Source organism: Cnephaeus nilssonii (genome assembly GCF_951640355.1).
Source record: "Cnephaeus nilssonii genome assembly, chromosome: X".
Classification (NCBI taxonomy): domain Eukaryota; kingdom Metazoa; phylum Chordata; class Mammalia; order Chiroptera; family Vespertilionidae; genus Cnephaeus; species Cnephaeus nilssonii.
The window spans coordinates 62,441,173-62,463,527 of NC_137071.1; positions in this window are offsets into that span (position 1 = coordinate 62,441,173).

Sequence of the window (22,355 nt, forward strand, 5' to 3'; positions counted from 1 at the left end):
TTAATTGTTTCACAGGACCACATATCACAAAATCAATCTTCTCTGTGCTAGTCATATCTGTCCTGGTTGTAATTATACAAAGAAGTCACAATATTTACATATAATTCACTAGCATCTTAGGAAACATATTTCGCTAAAACGAAAAAGCAATTCTCTATTCAAAAAGTTTAAGAAACATCTATGATGAAATACAAACAAGCATTCAAACCATGAAGCCATGTAATAAGGCAATGGATGTCTTTTTAGCTGGAAGTAACAAAAAAACATTTTAAAATGATGACCAAATGGAAATTAAGCATACTCTTAGATGACACCTAACATAGAAAGTTTCACTGGATTTGGAGAGTGTCTGGGCTGAACACGTGGAGGTGCTGGGAGAATGGTGCATCAGGAGAGGGCATGCAAGCTCCACACCCTTTTCCATACCTTGCCCGGTGCATCTCTTCCATCTGGTCTTTCCAGCCTTCAACAGTCAACGTAAGAACATCCATCCATACCTGTAGAGAAGTTTTATAATAATTTATTTGAGTCAAACTGGCGACACGACACTACTAAGCAGCAAGATCTTAAATGCTCCAAAGAATGACAGTTTTGCAGTTTGTTTGTTGTTTTTTTTTAACTAAGGAAGGTTACATGAAGGTTGTTTTTCATAAGTGCAAATAGTAAACTAAAGACCACCATTTCATCCCTGGTTTAAATGTTTTATGCCTCTAAGAATTATATAAGCCCTGACCAGTTTGGCTCAGTGGATAGAGTGTCGGTCTGTGGACTCAAGGGTCACAGGTTCGATTCCAGTCAAGGGCATGTATCTTGGTTGCAGGCACATCCCCAGTGGGGAGTGTGCAGGAGGCAGCTGATTGATGTTTCTCTCTCATGGATGTTTCTAACTCTCTATCCCTCTCCCTTCCTCTCTATAAAAAATCAATAAAATATATTTTTTTTAAAAAAAGAATTATATATGGGGGCTTCTGGTCAAGACAGTGGAGTAAGAAAATGCACTAGTGGCATATCCCCAATGACCAAATCAAAATAACAACTAAACTACAGAGCAACCATTATTGAGAACCACTTGAAATCTAGGTGAACAAAAGTCCAATAACTAAGGATATAAAGAAGAAGCCACTTTGAGACTGGTAGAAGGGGCGAGGATGTAAAATCATCTAAAAATCTAGAGGGATATCTCAGCTGCAGAGGTCTCCCTCCATCCCCTGAGGAGTGATGGGTCCCAGCCCCACACGCTGCCCTCCGAGGCTAGGATTCCGGTGCCAGGAAAAAAAGTCCCCATAACTTCTGGCTGTAAAAACCAGTGGGGATTGTGGCTGAGTGACATGGAGGGCTGTTGGAATCCCAGGAATCCCTCTTAAAGGGGCTGCTGACAGACTTACTTGGGCTCACTCCCTCTGAGCTCCAGTGTGGGGACAGTAGCTTGAAAGGCACCAGGGACATAGGGGGAGGAACTGTACTGTGTGGCATCACAGTGCTGGCAAAGCAGTTTTCTCACAGACAAAAGTGCTGGCAAAGGCCATTGTTCCTCTGCAGGCACGGGGAAGGGAGGGTACCATATCTGAGTATTCATCAACCCGCTTAATATAGTTTGTCCCACCTAATTGATTCCCTAAGACCCCACCCAAATTTCAGGTGCACCCAAGCAGCTTCCAGTGGCTTTTCCATACAAACTGCCCCTCTTGGTTCATTCTGTGGACTTCCCTAAAATCTCTCAAAGGTCCACAAACCCCAAACAAGCAGCACCCGGCCTCCAGGTGCTGCATACCTCTTTCAAAATAGCCCCAAGCTCCACACTATCGACTCAGGCCTCAGTTCACAGCATGACTTCTCCTCAGCACCTCCATGGCAAGAGCAAGTGGTGACCATCTGTAGATCCCTTTGTCGCTCATGCCAGGTAGCTGAGGGCAGGACACAGGCAGTAGCTGACCTTGGTTTGCAACTCCTGAAAGGCCCCAGAGCCAGCACACTCAGTGGACACCTTCAGAACACACCAGAGTACCACCTACCATCTCAAAAAGCAATATACTAAAGGGGCAGACTCAGGCACTAGAATTCTGCAGAAGCAAGTTCTGCTCTGTGGGGTCAGCCCCTGCATACAAGCTCCTGTACTATAGTCGCAGCTGGTTGTCTACGCCAATCAGCCAAGGGTGAATCCAACTACTGATGTGCCAAAAGTAGCAATTAAGGCTAAATTACAACAGAAGACTGCACACAGCCCACATGGGGCACATCTAAAGTGCCTTGCATGGGTGACGAACAGGGAGGTTCATAGATACAAAGAACATTTGTTTGCCAGATGAGAATGGGGTTGGTGGGAATGTGGGAAAAAGGTGAAGGGAATAAGAAGTACAAATTGGTAGTTACAGAATAGTCATGGGTATGTAAAGTAAAGCCTAGGAAATATAGTGAATAATATTGTAGCAATCATGTACATAATGAGATGGGTACTAGATTTATCTGGGTGATCACATCGTAAGTTGTAGAAATGTCAAGTCACTATGTTGTACACCTGAAACTAATATAATGTTGTATGTCAACTGTAATCTATATATATATATATATATATATATATATATATATATATATATATATATATAAAAGCCTAAGTGACCATTACGATGAACAACTGGTAAGTATGATGCACACTGACCACCAGGGGGCAGACGCTCAATGTAGCAGACCCAGAATGCCCATGGGACCTGCTGGTCAACCTCCCAGTCCCTTCCCCCGGCCAGCAGGTCAGGATCGCCTGATTAGGGCCGGGCCACGGGCTGAGATGGGGAATGGGGGAGGGGGCTTGTGGCAGATGCAGGTGGAGAGGGTGGAGCGGGAAGGAGGGGGGGAGGCAGGGAACCTGATTGCCGGCCAGGCCTAGGGACCCAACCTGTGCACGAATTTTGTGCACTGGGCCTCTAGTTGAAAAATAAAAGCTTATTTTTTAAAAAACAAAGTTTCCCCTGTTATTTGCCACACTTTTATTGGTCTCTTTGAATACTATTAATTTTATAAAATTAACTCCTTCATGCAAAAATATAAGATAGCAACACCTAAGAATATTCTTATGTGCATACTTAGTATCATCTTTTTTGTATCTATAATCTAGTAAGTCCTTTTTTTTTGTTCTATTTTCTCCAAAAGGAATAATTACAATATCAAGAATAGCTACAGAATATGTTTGGAAGGCTAAAAATAATTATTTGTATTAAAAAGATAATTTTACAAGGTAATGCGAGGAATGTTACACACAAATCCAAAGCACTAAAACATTTTAGTTCACTTTCAAAATTCTGAACATTGCCTTCATTTATTGCAGACCAATTTAATTGACTAGGTTACTCAAATTATAGTTTAAACATGAAAGTGTAAGTTCAACTATGTTGTTCCATGGTTTGTTTTAGCCAATAAGATTTTCTGTTCTTCTCTACTCAACCCACAAGACCAAAATATAGACTACATCCCCCCAAAAGCCTTCCTACCACAGCATGGATTATCAAACTTATTTGACCTCCTCCTTCTATATTATTTAGCACTTATTCATGTTATCGAAACACTTTGCTAATAGCTTCATGTTTGCCAGTCTTAATTTTCCACAGTAGCTTTATACATCTGGGTTAGGAATCAAAGTCTTATTTCTCTTGAGTCGGAATCACAGGACCATAGGCCTACAAAAATCTTAAGGGCATACTGTGACCTTTACTAATTTTATAGATGTTGAGACAACTGAGATCCAGAGGAGACTATAACAAGAATAGAATTCAGATCTCTTGACCTCCAATCCCTTGTTCTTACCACTGTATGTGTTCTCTTCCCTGATCTCCTCAGTGCCTACCCCACTGATACAATACTGGGAAACTGCTGAGGAACCTTGTGCTGATGAAGCAATTTTCAGGGACCTTTAGGTTACATCTGTTGTATTGCCTTCAAAGATTGCTAAATTCTGTACGCACCTAATAATGCTTCATTAAGTTGTATCAATACTTCTCTGGAAAAAATCAGGTGATACTCATCATTTATATTTTCATTTTCTTTGTTTTTTTTAATGTTATTCAAGAAATGTTGGTGATTTCATAAATGTACATAAGTATATGTATTAAATTATTTGTATATACCTGTGTGTGAATTATTTTAACACGGAAACCGGAAGGAAACCTGGTGTGAATTAAATTGTTATTTTAAGAGTGGAATAAATCCCTCCGAATTTTGAAAGCTGGTACCAGATAGCCCAGGGGGGAAATGCTACAATTCCTAAACAAATCTGCAGTTTGGATTTTAAACTCTTACTTATCTGGCTTTCTTGCAAGGACCTTCAGGGAGTTCGGGTTCATCTTTCTTGTACACATATCTACAGCGAATGGCCAGGAATTAATGGATTTTTACAAATATACTAGGATGTGTATCTTCTTAAAGGAACTGAAACAATTCATTTTTTTGCAAGGAATTTCTGCCAGGGTTCACAAAGGCCTTTTATATCTCCCAAAAGCATGTTAGTAGTATTTGCCTTAAATGAGAACACAGCTGCCACTTAAGGGTAAAATAATAACCACTACTACTTCCACCACAAAACCTGCTGAGAAATGGATATCTGCTCTCTCTATTCTTTTCTTTGACTGAACAGTAAAGAAGTTGAATGCACAGGGCAATATATGAGCTAGAATGAATGAATTTCTATTGGTGTTCAGCCAAACTGAAAATTACATCCAAGCTATTAAATCTCAGTCCAGTCAAATGCAAAGCTGGTTAAATGGTCCTTTGTTTAGGAGTGTTAAGTGACTGGGTAGGGATTGAGGTGAATCCAGATATCAAAGCATTTTTGAAGTACCCACCATATAGATTTTCTAATCGTAATGATTGATAACCCTAGGTATGCTGACAGTTTTATTCATCCTTGAAATACAACTGCAACCGATGGTTTTCACATTCTAACCTTTACAGTTGGCTTCTAATCCAAGTGGTCACAACAGATTCATCAGGCAGCTTATTCTGCCACAATATTAATGAAACTTACTCCACATTATTTAGGGGTTAGGTATTTTCTTTCCAAATTGAAAGAACACAGAGTGGACTATTAAGAAGTAAAACAGGGTAGCACAGCCTATCTGTATTAATGTGCCTAAATTATAGCTTTCATATTCTGCCATATCTCTATTTTCAATTTCAGAACAATAACCAGGTAGGTGATTTATTTTTCATTTATTTGTTTCAGTCAAGCTGAGAGTTGCAATAATCTTGGAAATTGGAGCAGCCACTGGATCGAATATGATCAGATTAAAGGGATTCAGAATAATACTTTCTACAACTCCTACATCCTAGATAACAAGAAGCTTTTGAAATGGTTTAACTTATGTCTGGGGAACTGTGAATTTTGTGTACTTGGCCAGTTAGGAAGAGATATTCACCAGGACTTTAAACTATTTATTAATAATGGCCCAAATAGAATTTTAATATAACTGCTTGCTTGGTTTATGCACCAACTAAACTGCAACATCTTGAGATACAGGGTGTTGTCATCGTATCCCAGATGCCTGGCACAATTACTGGCAGTCAATAAATATTTGAATTAAATGATATTCTCAATATCATAAGGTATTTTACAACAAATAGTGAGGAAACACTCTTTATAAAGGACTTTTGGTGTTTTCAAAAAGTATTACTGAAAAGTTTAATGTACAAAATAATTGCAAATTTTTACAACAGTAGGCAATCAATAGTATCTATAATAATAAAAGGGTAATATGCTAATTAGACCAGACATCCTTCCAGACAAAGCCAGGGCCACAGGGAAGCCCGGGTCCTGGGTGCCAGAGGGAAGCCAGTGCTGGCAGCCAGGGGAAGAAAGACCTACTCTTAAACAAATTTCATGCATCGGGCCTCTAGTCTATAATAATAAAAACATAATATGCTAATTAGACCAGATATCCTTCTGGACGACATTCCAGATGAAGCCAGGGCCGCGAGGGAAGCCCCCGGTGCCAGAGGGAAGCCTGTGCCAGCAGCCGGTGTATGAAAGGCCTACTCTTGCACAAATTTCATGCATTGGGCCTCTAGTTTTTAAATAAATAAATAAATAAATAAATAAATAAATAAATAAATAAATACTGCTAACCAGTATTAGAAAACATTACAAAAATGACTTGGATATTAGAAACTTTCAAGCTCACTCAAAATGCATGTAAATTATTTGTGAGTTACTTTTAAGTGTTTATATGTACCTATTTTTTTACAAAGATTTTTATTGATACATAAAAATATACTTATATGGTCATCCTTAGAAAGCATGGTACTTCTCCATATGCCCAATTTCTTTTCTCACTCCCTTGAATCTCTATCATACTGTTTCTAAACCTTATATTGAATTGCAAATTTTCACAGCATTCAATTCCTAGCCAAATAGAAAATCAGATGAGAAATGATTATGTTTTTAAAAAATAAAGGAGATTAATAAAATTAAAATGCCCTTCATTTGCTCCTCCTTTATCATTTGGACTCAAGCTACAAAAATATAACAAAACAAACACACACACAAAACCCCACAACACTTTCTCAGGTCTTAACCAATCATTTTAAGGACATCCATCCAAATTGACCAAATCGATCCTGGAGGATTTGGGGATCATGCCAATCAATCTATACTTGGTAATATTAGCCTATGCTAAATCTTCCATTTTCTGATTACTTTTATATTTATAATATTCATTCCATGCATATTGAATAATGAAAATCTCACTGTAGTATATTAGAGTAAAAAATGCATCTCTAAAATCTACCACTATCTTCACTCCCTGTCAAATGGACTGTGGCCATTAGAAGGGGTGACAAAAGTACAATATCTTATACAAAGATGTTTTAATAGCAGAGATGACCTATTAAGGCATCTCATGCTTGTATTACCTTCAGATTTTTGCTGGTGCTGTTTAGGAAGATTTCAACAATGCGTGTATATCCACTTGTAAAAACGTGTATACTAGTCTCCTTTTTCCCAGAGAGAGGTCTTGAATTCAACCTCCTCCCCAGGAAAACAAACAAGCAAGTGAATAAGACAATAAGAAAAACAATTCATTGGTGTGACTTGCCTATAAATTATCAGGCATAAAATAGATCTCTGGTCAGGAATACTGGACTATATGTCTCTAGAAGTAATTTATTCTATTGGCAGGATTAGTAAAGAAAGGAAGAAGGTTATTTATAGGAAAGGGGAGGGGAGCATCACTATGGAAATAAGCCCATTATTTCTAAATCTGTAAAAGTTGGTGAATGACAGATCAGATATCTTACCATCACTTCCTTTTCATTATTATTTGCTATTTCTGAGAGAGGCTGTTAGTCACAGTAGACTAAGTTTAGAAGTTGCCATCATTATTACCGTGTTTAGATAATCTTGAACCTACACTGCCAAAAACTTAATACTTTCAGGTTGCATCGATTTCAAAATATGTGAAACTTCGATACTAAATGTAGAGCAAATTCCTGTTTTGGAAGGACTCAGTGCTACATCTATATCTTAGAATGCTGGTTCAATTGATTTTTAAATTATCACAATAATTTTATTTTGGAGGTTTTTGCTAGGCATTCATTATACACATGACTGGTGCTGTTTTAACCTTATATGATTTCATTTCAGACTACTTCAAAGATTATAATGTGAACCCAGGGCTAGGATCTACTTAGGAAACAACAAACAGCATATATTGCATTGTAGTGTTCAGGAAACTTGCATTAACAGTTCCTAAACAATTCTTCATATTAGAATATGAACAAGCCCTGGCCAGTGCGGCTCAGTTGGTTTGTGCATCAGTTGGTTGGTACACCAAAAAGGTTGTGGGTTCAATTCCCAGTCAGGGCTCATACTGGAGACAACCAATTTATGTTCTCTCTCACATTGATGTTTCTCTCCCCCCACCCCAATCTCTCTCTAAAATCAATAAGCATATCCTTGGGTCAGGGTTTAAAAAACACACAGAAAAAGAATACAAACAAAAGAGTGCACTCATCTGCCTCCCCAGTACAGATCTGCATGTTCAGATCTGCCTCCCCAACTTGCTCTCCAGGGCACAGGTGTATATAAAAACATTCCATCTTCTACCTGAACTCAACTACCAACTAGAGTTAATATCTCTTGGCTCTTCCCACTCAAATTCATTAGTCTTACAACTTCATGACAGATTTTACTTCAATAACCATTTTGTCATGTCACTACTCTACTTAAGAACCCTATGGCCTTCACATCAAAGACATAGTCTCCCCCCACTTTTAAAGGAATTCCACTCTGTCTCCACAGATAACTAGCCAAAATAGTAACTTGGAAAAAGGACAGCCAAATCTTCGGACAGGTTTAAGACAGAAAATCTGAAAATTCAAACAAACCTATTGGTAGACAGCTCAGATGACAGTTTAGGAGGCCAGGCATCTGGGACAGCAGACGTTCTTACAGGTCAGAATAACACAATAATTTTAAGGAACTATGCAAAGTTTGAAGAGATGAAAGTTCTTTAACATAAAGACAGGAATATGGCTCCAAATATAGTAGGTATATTAGTCAGCTGTTACTGACCACCCCATAAATACAGAGAAACTGTTTATCAGTCTATGGGTCACTGGGTGCTTCTGCTGATCTAGGCCAGTCTTGGCTATTGCACTGGGGTTGTTCTGGTCTCTGTAGTCAGCTGATGAGTCAATTGGGGGCTAACTTGCACAGCATGGAATCTTTCCAAATAAGTCAGCTCTCCTTGAAAGTGTCCTGCATCTTTCCAGCAAGGTATCCCAGGCATCTTGCCATGATGTTGGTAGAAGTCAAAGAGAAAACAAAAATGCACAAGCACTTTTAATGTTTCTGCGAATCTACCTGCTGAGAGGCCAAAGGTACCCTCTGTAGTGTAATAGATCCTGTGTATCTATTCCAGTTTTTAATGTCTAAAGTGAACAAAAGAAGAGCAGTTAGTCTGTCATTCACTGTTAACTGTTGGTGCTAATAATAAGTGCAGCATAATAAAAAAAATAAAGTATTTGTTTGCATTAACCTTGGTAATGTCCTTCCAGCAAAAGAAAGGCACAGGGCCATGACAAGAGTGAGTCTGGAAAGACACCATCTCAAATCTTGGATACAGATAGATATAACCATAGTAGGTAAAATAACACATCCACCACCACCACCACTACCACCAGTCAAAGTACCTCAAGGGAATGTAGAATAAAAGGAGCTCTAACCCTAATTAGGAAAGGCTCATTTATCCTCCTTGTTTAATTTATAAAGCAAATGTGTTCATGGATAAACTATACATGTGTAATAATAACAGTTGCTGCTAATTTCCTAATATAACTCAATGGCAAAGGTGTTTGTCCTGTGTTTTATACACTGAGTGGCCAGATTATTATGATCTCTAAACGCATAATAATCTGGCCATTATTGTATATATCCTATATAATAAAAGGCTAATATGCAAATTGTCCCCTCGACCAGGAGTTCAACCAGCAGGCAGGCCGGCCAACTGCCCATGTCCCCTCCCCCTGGCCAGGCTGGCTGGACCCCACCCATGCACGAATTCATGCACTGGGCCTCATATATATATATATATATATATATATATATATATATATATACATATACACACACACACACACACACACACACACACACACACTGAGTGGCCAGATTATTATGCGTTCAGAGATCATAATAATCTGGCCACTCAGTGTATATTCCCAGGAGCCATAGCAAAGAGAACTATGCCACCTGGAAATGTTACACAAAACCAATTACCTTGGGGAATTCACAAACATTGCACAGATGGAAGTGTTATATAATAAGAGAAGTGATTCCCAATACTTCAAAATACAAAGCCTGCACTTCTAAACTGAATTTCAATATTGCTCAGAAAAGTTAATGACTGTCCATTCTGGCTATGGGTTTTTGGTCAGTCTCACCACCTTCTGTTAAGTAGTATTTGAAACATTCACCCCACAATTCTCTTCCACCTTCCTTGCTTATTGTGAATCTATCTGTACTATGATTCCATTTGCATTGGGTTCTTACTCTAAGTTTTTTATTCTGAAGTAAATTTTGATTTTTGTATCCTGCGTACTTGATTTTGTTGTTTCTCAAGTATCTGAATCTTACCCCTTGGTATCCTGGTATCAGTCAAAACTTCAGTTAGAAAAGTTGTGCCCAAGTTAAGCCCATCCCCTTTCAAACCAACACCATTCCTGGTAATTAGTCAAATGAGCACATAGGCAGAAGGGGCATGGGATGGGGTGGAAGTCACAACAGTGAACAAGATGTCATGGTGTCTGCCCTCACCACAGCTTATAATTTGGTGGGGAATACATATAGTATAACATTTCAATAGAATTTAACAAAGTTATCTAAACACTAAAAGGACCTCTTTGTCATCACTTTTGTTCCAATTTCTTACTCACCAAAAACAGAAGTCTGCAAAGGAAGTGAATGAGTGGTCACAATGTACATGACCTAAAAACATGGCTGAAATCTCTAGCTCATCTTTGTAAACTACCTAATATCTGAGAGCTTATTCAATGAAAAGTATTGTATTTGGCACAGTAGTAAGATAAGGTTTTGGTATCTCCTCTAAAGGAACTTACGTAATTAGTAAGAAATAGATATATGATCTACTAATACTGCATAATGATAGAAACTAAAAAAAAAAAATCAGAGTTCCAACAGGAGGAAGATTGTAAGATAATGCTATATGTCACCTGGAAAATGGATGTCCTTGCAAGTGCACATGCTGGTTATAAAGAAAGTTTTTCTCTAATAAGGTATAACAGACCATCAAGTGGTGTTCATGGGGAAAATGATTTACAGATGCCTATCTTCATGTAGCAATCTACTTTTAATATCAAGAATTTGCCTACAGGAGAAGAAAAAAAGTTATAGGGGCTGCAGAGAGAGGTCATGGAGAAAAAATGGACCTTGTGATTCTCTGACAAGTAAATTAGTGAAATAACAATAGGTAAGATCTCGGTTTGCCTCAACAAATTGACAGAAAATTTTCTTAACAGCAGGGAAAAATAGTTTATTTTTATAATTTACTGCTCTGACAAGTACCCACATCACTGATACCCACAACAAATGCAAGCTTTATAATCCCGACCTGCATCTGAGCCCCATCTAACTGCCCAAATACATGCCCTCCTATTCTCCACCTAGATGACTCTGCCACAAACCTACTGGCCCCTTTTCAGCTTGTGGGAACAGACCAAGTTCCCTACCACCTCGATGTCTTTACATAGGGCTGTTTTCCTAAAGATCTCTAAGCACTGGTCCCATCCCTTGAAATCCCAATAGCCAGTTTTAACTTTACCCTAAAGATCTCCACTTAGATGCACTTCCTTAGAGGGTCATTCCCTTTCTAAACTTTCTAAAGTATGTTTTTCTACTGTCATCCCCACCACCACAATATTCTGTAGTAATATCTCTATTTAATTCCTTCCTAACTAATACCTTATCCCCAACTGCAATTATCTACCTGCTTAACATCAATCTCTCCCACTACACTGTTAAGTTCTATGAGGGTAGGGACCTTGTCTGTTATATTCATTGCTACACACTCAGATCATTGCAGTATTTCATACCAGATATTCAAAAATACCTTTTGAATAAATGAATGTAAAATCCTATCTAATAAAGAGGGAATATACTAATTGATCATCACACCCTCACAAAGATGGTGGCACCCACAGCCAAAAGGAGGGACTATCTATGCCCTTAAAGATGGCAGTGCCCACAGCCACAAAATGGTGGCGCTCAGTCCCCTCAGCCCCACTGGGGCGGTAGGCATGCAGCACGGCCAGGCCCACCCCCAGGTGGGTTCGGCCACTCTGCACACCTTCCTCCAGAGTCCCCTAGTCCCCTCAGCCCCTCAGCCACCCAGAGCTGGCCTGAGGCGCAGGCAAGCCTCAGATGGCAGCTGCCCAGCCTCCCAGGGCCAGCCTGAGGGACAACCAAACAACTGAACAAGCAGGCTGTGTGGGGCAACCAGGCTGGCAGGGGGGTTAGTGAGGGACGACCAAATGACTGAACAAGTAGGATGCGTGGGGCAATCAGGCCGGTGGGGGAGCTGGGAGGGGAGACCAGGCTGGCAGGGGGGACAGTTGGGGGTGACCAGGCCAGCAAGGGGGCTGTTGGGGGCAACCAGGCCAGCAGGGGGTCAGCTGAGGTCGACCAGGCTGGCAGGGGGGCAGTAAGAGGCAACCAGGCCGGCGGGGGGGGACAGTTGGGGGTAACCAGGCTGGCAGGGGGTGGGCAGTTGGGGAAGATTAGGCTGGCAGGGGAGGCAGTGAGGGATGACCAGTCCAGCAGAGGGGGGTAGTTGTGTCAACCAGGCCGGCGGGGGGGCGCAGTTAGGAGCGACCAGGCAGGCAGGCAGGTAAGTAATTAGGAGCTAGCAGTCCAGGATTGTGAGAGGGATGTTCAACTGCTAGTCTAGACCAGCATTCAGACATCCCCCAAGGGGTCCCGGATTGGAGAGGGTGCAGGCTGGGCTGAGGGGACCCCCCCCCACTCCCATGCATGAATTTCATGCACTGAGCTTCTAGTATATTCATAATAAGCTGGAAACCAATCTTACCTAATAATAGAGAAACATGTAAATTGACCATACCTCCGCTACGCCCACAGCCAATCAGAGTGAGTATGCAAAGTAACCCAAAAAAAAGATGGTGGTTAATTTGCATACATACCTGGGTCCCAGGAACCTCCTCGGCACCCATTTCACTCCCAGCCAGCCATCAGAGGGGCGGGAGCCCCCTTCCCAAGCCTAAAGCCTGGTGCGGAGGCTTTAGGCTTGGGAAGGGGCCAAGCCTGCAATCAGAGGTGCCAGGGGTCCCTCTTCCCAAGCCTAAAGCCTGGGGAAGAGGCTTTAGGCTTGGGAAGGGGCCAAGCCTGTGATCAGAGGGGCGGGGTGCCCCCTTTTCAAGCCTAAAGCCTGGTGCGGAGGCTTTAGGCTTGGGAAGGGGCCAAGCCTGCAATCAGAGGTGCCGGGGGTCCCCCTTCCCAAGCCTAAAGCCTGGGGCGGAGGCTTTAGGCTTGGGCAGGGGCTGAGCCTGGGATCAGAGGGAAGGTGATAAAATCAATGGAAACATATCTTCAGGTGAGGATAAAAAGAAAAAGAAAGAAAGAAATGTCATATCCTATGAAAGACACATCTTGAAAATACTTAAAGAAAGTTGTCATTTTTTCATGGTGAAGGGACTGGAGTCCGTGTTGATGAAAACACCTTGGCGGCTGCGGTGACTGGCAGTGGCTGCAGCAGCAGGGTGATGGGGCTGGTGCCTTCCCCTGATCAGCCCAGTCGCCTCCTGCAAAGGGAGGCCAGCCTGCAGCTTAGGTCCACTCCCAACGGGGAGCGGGCCTAAGCCATCAGTAGGACATCCCCTGAGGGCTCCCAGTATGTGAGAGGGGGCAGGCTGGGCCGAGGGACCCCTCCCCAGTGCACGAATTTCATGCACCGGGCCCCAAGTATTATATAATAAATAACATTAATTTTATTTATATTTTGGTTTAATCTTGGAAAAAAATGCATGACTCTGCTTGTGTCTGGTGGGTTTCCATGATGACATGATGACTGATTAACTCATCTTCCAAATATTCTGAAGCTCTCAGTACATTAGGATGATCTCACAGCTATTCCTCAGAACACTAACAGATACCAGCACTTGCCTCATGGATGACCAAGGTACATGACATGCCTAGAGGGAACTAACCTTCCCCTAAGGAACAGGCTTAGAGAATTCATTATTTCTGTGATGAACAACATAATCTTAAATTATTTTCAAGATTAAAAAAATCATATTTTAAATCATCAGTAAAGCAAGTTATTAATTGGCAAAGATATTTCCTATAATTGTTTAACACTGGAATACTGGTCATCAGCACTTGATTATGTACTGGTAGCAAGTTAGGCTTACCAGGATATTGACTCTTTCAAGCTATTCTTGCAGTTCAGTGAGTTTATACCTAGTGAACATAAATGTTCAGCTATGAATTAACAGCATGCTTCACTAACACTATTTGTTGGAACAAGCTAATTTCATAGTTTATGGGTGACCAACCAACCCCAGAAGAATCAAACTCATGTGTTTTACGGTGATTAAATTGATAATGACATCAGGTTAGACTGAATGATATTCTTTCATGTTAAGCATTTACTAGGTTATTGTTTTTTAATTTTTTCTCAAACCTTAATATGCTCAAGACACTAGGCTTCTAACAACAACGGAAAATATAAAGTGTGTGTATACACCTTTTTCAACTAGAAGACACCTTTCATATTGCAGTGAAAAAGTTGTCTTTATTAAAGAACAATTTTCCCACAAAAATCCCTTTAATGGTTGGCTAAACTATATAGTAGATATTCTCATGCTATGGACTTGAAAATGCTCAAGCCTTATTCAACATCATCAGGAATCTTAATGCTACATATGTTAAATGATTACAATCATTCAGAGACCTTGTGAAAAGTGCATTCTTTTTTTTTAATCCTCACCCAAGGACATCTTGAAAGAGGAAAGAAGGAGGGTGAGAGGTGAGAGGAGAGAGGGGGAGAAAGAGAGAGGAGGGGAGAGAGAAAGAGAAAGAGAGAGACATCAATTGGCTGCCTTTCCTACATGCCCTAACCTGAGATTGAATCTGCAACCCAGACATTTGCAATGACTGGGAATCAAACTGGCAACCTTTCAGTTCACAGGATGACGTTCAACCAACTGAGCCACAGCCAGGCAAAAGTACATTCTTTAAATTGCTTGTTGCTTTTAAAGCAACATTTAGGCTTGAAACTATGACCAACTTAATAAAGATACCAGAAAAACATTCAGATTATATAAATGTAATATTTATTTTTACAGGAAAACTCTATGCTACTTAATGTTACACATTTTTCTTTACTACAATCTTATCTCAGTGCCACAAAGATATAGTTAGCCTCCTTTGTTCTTGTATAACTTCTTTCAGCTATTTAAAATCTAGTAATTTGATACTTTTTCTTCAATGTATATTCATTTAAAAGTCAAATATACTTGGCATTTAGTAAAGTTATAGCTCTTCCTCTTCCTGGAAATTCTCTGCAAGCTTACATTTTATTAATAAAATTCATCTCCAGTGGCATAAAATTCACAATTTTAATTCTTTTTAAGTTTCTAACGACAAATTGTCTTATTATCTCATTTCTTTCTTGCTTCATTTGACTAAACATATGTGCTACAATAGGAACATGTACTTGTGAAGATTAATTCATTTTTTAAGAACTCTGTAATGTAATCTTATATACCCACACACCAGTGAAAGTAGTGAATACTTCATATTAGGTTCACCATTCAATTAAGGGCATCAGATGCATTCACATTTTTGTAAAGCAAAACCACAGAGCATTATCTGCTTTCCTTTGCCAAAACCTACTATTTTATTTCAAAATATTTAAGAAACCAATAAAAGGCTTCTTTTAAATTTCAGATCCTATCTTCTAAATAAAAATGGCAGCTTCTTAGTAATAATAACATTTGCTTCTTAACTTACTTTGGATTTCGTCATTTAAACATTAAAAGACCCACAAAATACCTGGTGTCTACTTCAAAATACAAATATTTTTAATTTGATTAAAAAAGAAAAACATCTCTCCTGCTCTTTTCTTTTCTCTCAGATAATTCTGTTACTGAATTATCTTTTCTCTCAGGTAACTCTGTTACTGAATTATCTTTTATTTTCTATCAGATAATTCTGTTAATTTGGGCATCTATGCTCCACTTTAGCACCTGGGGCTGGAGAGGTAGTTTTTAATCACTGAAATAAATAAAAATCTTTTTCCAAAAAATGATGGGAAACATAAGCAACTTGTGATGAAAGTAAAGAGGAAAAAAAGTAAAGAGACATGTAGTCTGTGAGTTTATCTTACCTTTTATTGATGGTTAAAGTACATGTGTGTCAGATAATATGCGTCAGCTTTGATTGATTTATCAGGAAATTTCATCAGATACCCCATAATTTTTATCTAATATTTCACATATCTAGTTATCTTGCAGAAAATAAAAAAATGTCAATGAAACCATTTGCTTCAAGACTATGTTCTCATGGCTCTTACTCCATACAATTCCTAACAGGATGTAGCAGCTATAATTGATTTATAAGTCAATTAATTTAGTAGCAATTCTGACCACAGCATTTTACTTTCATCCTCTCTTTGCCTTCATATTCTACTTAAATTATTAGTAGTGTTTAATCATTACATTAAAGGCCATGCTGGGACTAACAAAGTAAATTTGAGCAGCCCCATATCTCATTAAAATGCAAAATAGAAATGCTTTAACATGCTTTACTATAAGCTGTCCTTTGTTTAAAATCTATAAGTATAAAAAAATAAATTTATTCAAACTGGGAGTTTTCAAGTAGATAAGGAATGATAAAAGTATATTAAAACTAAAGCCAATATAATTAATCAAAAGAATACCATAAAATAGAAGAGTAGCATTAAAATTCACTGCATCCGTGACAAAAACGTAAAAGTTTTCAAGAAGTTAAAATAAGAAAAATGTTAACTGAATATAAAAATAAAATGACGTCCTCATATATGATGTTTAGAAGAACTGTTAGTCATATTCCTAGATATGTGTCTAAATATCTGCAGGAGATCTTAATTCTTTTTTGGATTACAACCCCTCCCACAAAACTGGAAATTACTGGATCTCATTCAGTGCAAATTAGCTTCATAATAGCTGAGGCTTTCTGATAAAACCTTAGATCAATTTTATATCTATTCTCACAAAGTTTCCACTTGTAGTTTATGCCTTCCCTGTTATTGCTGATGTATGACTCTTTACCTGTAGTTTGATTCAGATAAATATCCAGAACTTACCATTTACTTCAGATGTATAACTTATTCTATGTAACATGTTCCCTATTATTCTGTTCCAATATCATTCCTTTTCTGTTTGTTCTGATAACTCCTCCTTATTGTTAATAGCATTGTACACATAACTCCTCCTTATTGTTAATAGCATTGGAGAAGAGAGGAGAAACTTTGTTCCTTTCAAGGGGAATAACTGAAAGGAGAAAGCTTTATTATTAAACATAAGCTGAGATGATTGTGCATAGCAAGATCTAAATGAAGTGGAAAGAATATACATATCTAGGAACTGACTGCTACCTTTGTTTGCTGTGTTAAAAAGGGGGAGGGGGACTTAATATATAGACTATAGATAAGTTAGGGGAGCATATGATCTCAGCTATGTAGTGACAACAGGATACCACTAACTTGACAATATGTGGACAGTCCTAGAAGTAGCGAACCTTGTTTGTAATCTTTGTAGGACCTCAAGAAGGATTATAACTCACTGAAGTATACAATGTTTTCAGAAACCGATTTTGTTCTGGTAGGCTGATGAGGTGAATGGTACATAGGCAGACAGCCCAAATTCCTACACGTCACTTGTCCTGAGATGGAAAGGTTCAGAGAAATTTGGAAACACTGCTCAACCATTAAGTGAGGCCCGAAAGAGTAATAATATTTGAGAATATGTTAATTTCCTCTTATGACATTCATGGTAGGGTGGAGTTCATAGTACTTAAGCCAGGCAGTGTGGTTCAGTGGATGAACAAAGACCTATGAACCTAGATATCAAGGTTCAATTCCCAGTCAGGGCACATGGCCGGGTTGCTGGTTCTATCCCCAGTGGGGGACATGCAGGAGGCAGCTGATCAATGATTCTCTCTCATCACTGATGTTTCTATCTCTCTCCCTCTCCCTTCCTCTCTGAAATCAATAAAATTTTATTTAAAAAAATAGTGCTTGAAATTTTTTCAAGAGGAACATTCCAAAAGTTAACAAATACCTTGAATTAACCTTTATTTTTAGCACTTGGAAGTAATTTATATTACCATTTCATGTTAATAACTTATCTTTTGGTATTCCATATTAATTGCTTTTAGAGGTTGGAAAGTTATCATAGATCCTGAAACTGTACTAAGCAGCGTATTCTAAAGCAGATTTTTTTTCATTTCTCTAATGGATTTTACAAACTCCACAAATTCCAAGACTGCGTATAGTAGACTCAATAATAGAAACTCAAAGCTATATGGTCGTAATCTCTGGAATTAGTAAATGTTGCCTTATAAGGAAAAAGGGTATCTGCAGATGTGATTAAGTTAAGGATCCTGAGATAGAGAGGTTAATTTAGATTATTGAGGTGGGCCCTAAATCCAATCACAGGTGAGCTAGGCAATGGGAGATTTGACACACACAGGACAAGAGAAGGTGTTACAACCATGGAGCTGGAAGAAGCAAGGAAGCAGTTCTCCATAGAGCCTTCATAGGCAGTGCAGACCTGCTGACACCTTGATTTCAGCCCAGTGATACTGATTTCAGATTTCTGGTCTTCTGTGAGAGAATAAATCTGTTCTTTTTTAAAAAAGGATATATATTTTTTAATTTATTTCAGAGAGAAAGAGGTAGAGAAATAGAAGCATAAATGATCAGAGAGAATCATTGATTGGTTGCCTCCTGCACACCCCACACTGGGGATCCAGACCACAACCCAGGGATATGTCCTGATCGGGAATCAAACCATGACCTCCTGGTTCATAGGTCGACATTCAACCAGTAAGCCATGACTGCTGGGCTAAATTTATGTTCTTAAAAGCCACTAAGTCTGTAGTAGTTTATCACAGAATAATTATCCCACCGAAGATATCCACATCCTGATTCCAGGACCTATGACTATGTTATGTTATATATACCAAGGGGAAACTAAAGTTGCACATGGAATTAGGTTTCTAATCAACTGACCTTAAAATAAGGAGATTATCCTGGATTATCTGATGAGCCTAATGTACTCATAAGGTCCTTAAATGGAGAAAAGCAAGACAGCAGAATCAGAACCAGATATATGGCATCATGAAAAAGACTTAGCCAGCCATTGCAGGCTCTGAAGATGGAAGAAGGGGCCAGGAGACAAGGAAAGCAGGTGGCCCATAGAAGCTACAAAAGTTAAGAAAATAGAGATTATCTCCTAAAATTTCCAGAAAGAATTTTAGCCCTGCCAACATCTTGATTTTATTCCAGTGAGACCCATTTTACTACTTTGATAACAATAAAATAATAGTGTTTTAAGCCACTGTGATTGCGGTAATTTGTAATAGCATTATTGGAACTAATATATTATACCATAAGAAAAAAATTGCATGCAAAAGTAATCTGACAACATATGCATTCATTCAATGTTTTCAACAAATAAATACATGTAAAATATTAATATCCTACCTAATAATAGACAAAATATGCAAATTGACCGCACCTTCACTATGCCCAAGCCACGCCCATCAACCAAGCCACGCCCACCAACCAATCAGGATGAATATGCAAATTACCCCAACAAAGATGGCGGCTAATTTGCATATCAAGACTGCATAGAAAGAAGCCAAGAGATGCTGAATGGAGCAAAGCTGCGGAGAAGCAAGCAAGCCGGGGGGAGGAGAAGGGAGGAGCGGAGGCGGGGCCGGTGGAGAAGGAAGGAGAGCGGGGCGGGCTGGCGGAGAAGGCGGGCCGGGGGACAAGGGAGGAGCAGAAGCGGGGCTGGGGGAGAAGGAAGGAGAGCGGGGCGGGCTGGCGGAGAAGGCGGGCCGGGGGACAAGGGAGGAGCGGAGGCGGGGCGGGCGGGGGGACAAGGGAGGAGCGGAGGCGGGGCGGGCTGGCGGAGAAGGCGGGCCGGGGGACAAGGGAGTAGCGGAGGCGGGGCGGGGTAGAGTGCAGCAGGAAACCCTATTGCAGGATTTTTCCTGCAACAGGAACGCTAGTTTTGTTTATAACTATAATATGCCAACTACATCCCCTGATATCCTAGTTTTCTTTTTAAAGCTAATGATGACATATATACTATGAGATAAGTATAACTTTCATGACTATTAAATACTAAGAACTTCACTAGTTTAATGGATATTAATTCACAATCAAATATAAATACTACTAGTTATAAAAACCAATTTAAACTGATAGCTGTGATGGCTAATTTTTTGTGTCAAACTTGATTGGATCATAGGGTACTCAAATATTTGGCTAAACATTTTATTCACTGTGTCTGTGAGGGTATTTCTACAAGAACCTAGAATTTTCAATGGTGGACTCAGTAAAGTAGTGTGCCCTCCCTAATGTGGGTGGATACGATTCAGTCTGTTGAGGGCCTGATTATTTCAAAGGGACAAAGGAAGAAAGAAGGCAGCCTCAGCCATTCTTACCTTATTGCTTGGCTGAGACACTGATCTTTCTCCTTGGTTGATCTGCCCCTGGCACTCCTGGTTTTCAGAAACAGTGGGTAAGCTGGACTTCATTAAAATTAAAAACTTCTGTCCAGCCGGTGTGGCTCAGTGGTTGAGTATCAACCTATGAACCAGGAGGTCACAGTTCAATTCCCAGTCAGGGCACGTGCCTGGGTTGTGGGCTCAATCCCCAGTGTGGGGCATGCAGGAAGCAGTCAATTAATGATTCTCTCTCTTATCACTGATGTTTCTATCTCTCTCTCCCTCTCCCTTCCTATCTGAAATCAACAAAAATATATTTTAAAAAGTAAAATTAAAAACTTCTGGTCTGTGAAACACAATATGAAGAGAAATAGAAAACAAGCCACAGACTGGAAAAATTTTTTTGCAAAAGACACATCTGATAAAGTGCTATTATTCAAAATATACAAACTCCTAAAATTCAATAGTAAGAAAACAACATTAAAAAATTGGCCAAAGACCTTAGCAGACATCTAATCAAAGAAGATATGCAGATGTCAAATAAGTATATGAAAAGATGTTACATCATGTATCTTCAGGGGAATGAAAATTAAAACAATGAAACACTACTAAATGCCTATTAAAATTACCAAAATCCAGAACACTGAAAACACCAAATGCCAGCAAGGATGTGAAGCATCAAGCACTCTCACTCATTGCTGGTGGAATGCGAAATGGTACATCCACTTTCTAAACCAGTTTGGGAATTTCTTATAAAACTAAACACACTCTTAACCATAAGACTGAAGCAATCACGTACCTTGGTATTTACCCAAAGAAATTGAAAACATATCCACACAAAAACATGCACATAGATGTTTATAGCAGCTTCATTCATAATTGCCCAAACTGGAAAATAAACAAGATGTCCTTCAGGAGGTGAAGAGACAAATTAATTGTGATAAATCTAGACAATGAAATATTATTCAATACTAATAAGAAATGAGCTATCAAGCCATAAAAAGACATGGAGGATCTTTAAATACATATTAGTAAGCAAAACAAACCACTCTGACAAGACTAAATACTATATGATTCCAACCACATGACATCTTGAAAATAACAGTGCTTGCCAGAGAGGGGTAGAGATGAATTGTCAGAACACATAGGACTTTTACAGCAATGAAAATATTCTGCATGATTTTATAATGGACTAGAGGCCCAGTTCACGAAAATTCGTGCACTTGGAGGGATCCCTCAGCCCAGCCTGTGCCCTCTCGCAGTCCAGGACCCCTTGGGGGATGTCTACTTGCCAACTTAGGTCTGCTTCCCGGGGGAATTGGGCCTAAGCTGGAAGTCAGACATTCCTCTGGCAGCCTGGGAGCCCCAGGGCATGACCACCTGCCAGCTTAGGCACACTCTGACATCCTTATTGCTGCCGAGGAGGCTGGAGAGGCTCCTGCCACCACTGCTGCACTTGCAGCTGTCAGCCTAGCTTGTGGCTGAGCAGAGCTCACCCTGTTGGAGTGCAATGACCACCAGGGGGCAGCTCCTGCATTGAGCATCTGCACTCTGGTGGTCAGTGCACATCATAGCGACTGGTGGTTCCTAGGTGTTCCGCCTTTAGGGTCAATTTGCATATTACCCTTTTATTATATAGGAAGGATACATGTCATCACACATTTGTCCACAACATCAAGAGCACATGCTAAGGTAAACCATGAATTTCAGGTGATTATGACGTGTCAATGTAGGTTCATTCTGGTGAGTGATGTAGCAATGAGGGAGAGACTGTGTATGTGTAGGGGTAGGGAGTATCCTGGAAATATCAGTACCTTCCTATTAATTTTGTTGTAAACCTAAAGTTACTCTAAAAAAAAAAATAAGTACTTAAGAGAAAAAAAGAGGAAACAAAAGTACAGGTTTTACTTGTATAATTGGTTTTTCAGAAATTATAAAGAAAGGTTATCTGCTTGTGCCATGATTTAAAATTTTACACGTTTCCAGAGGCTTAAGCTTGACCATTCAATTCAAATAACCCTCTAAACCTAGACACGAAACAAAAATATTAGCCATTACTCAAGCAAACACAATGTAGATATAAATTCCATTATCAAAACTTGTTTCATAAGATTAT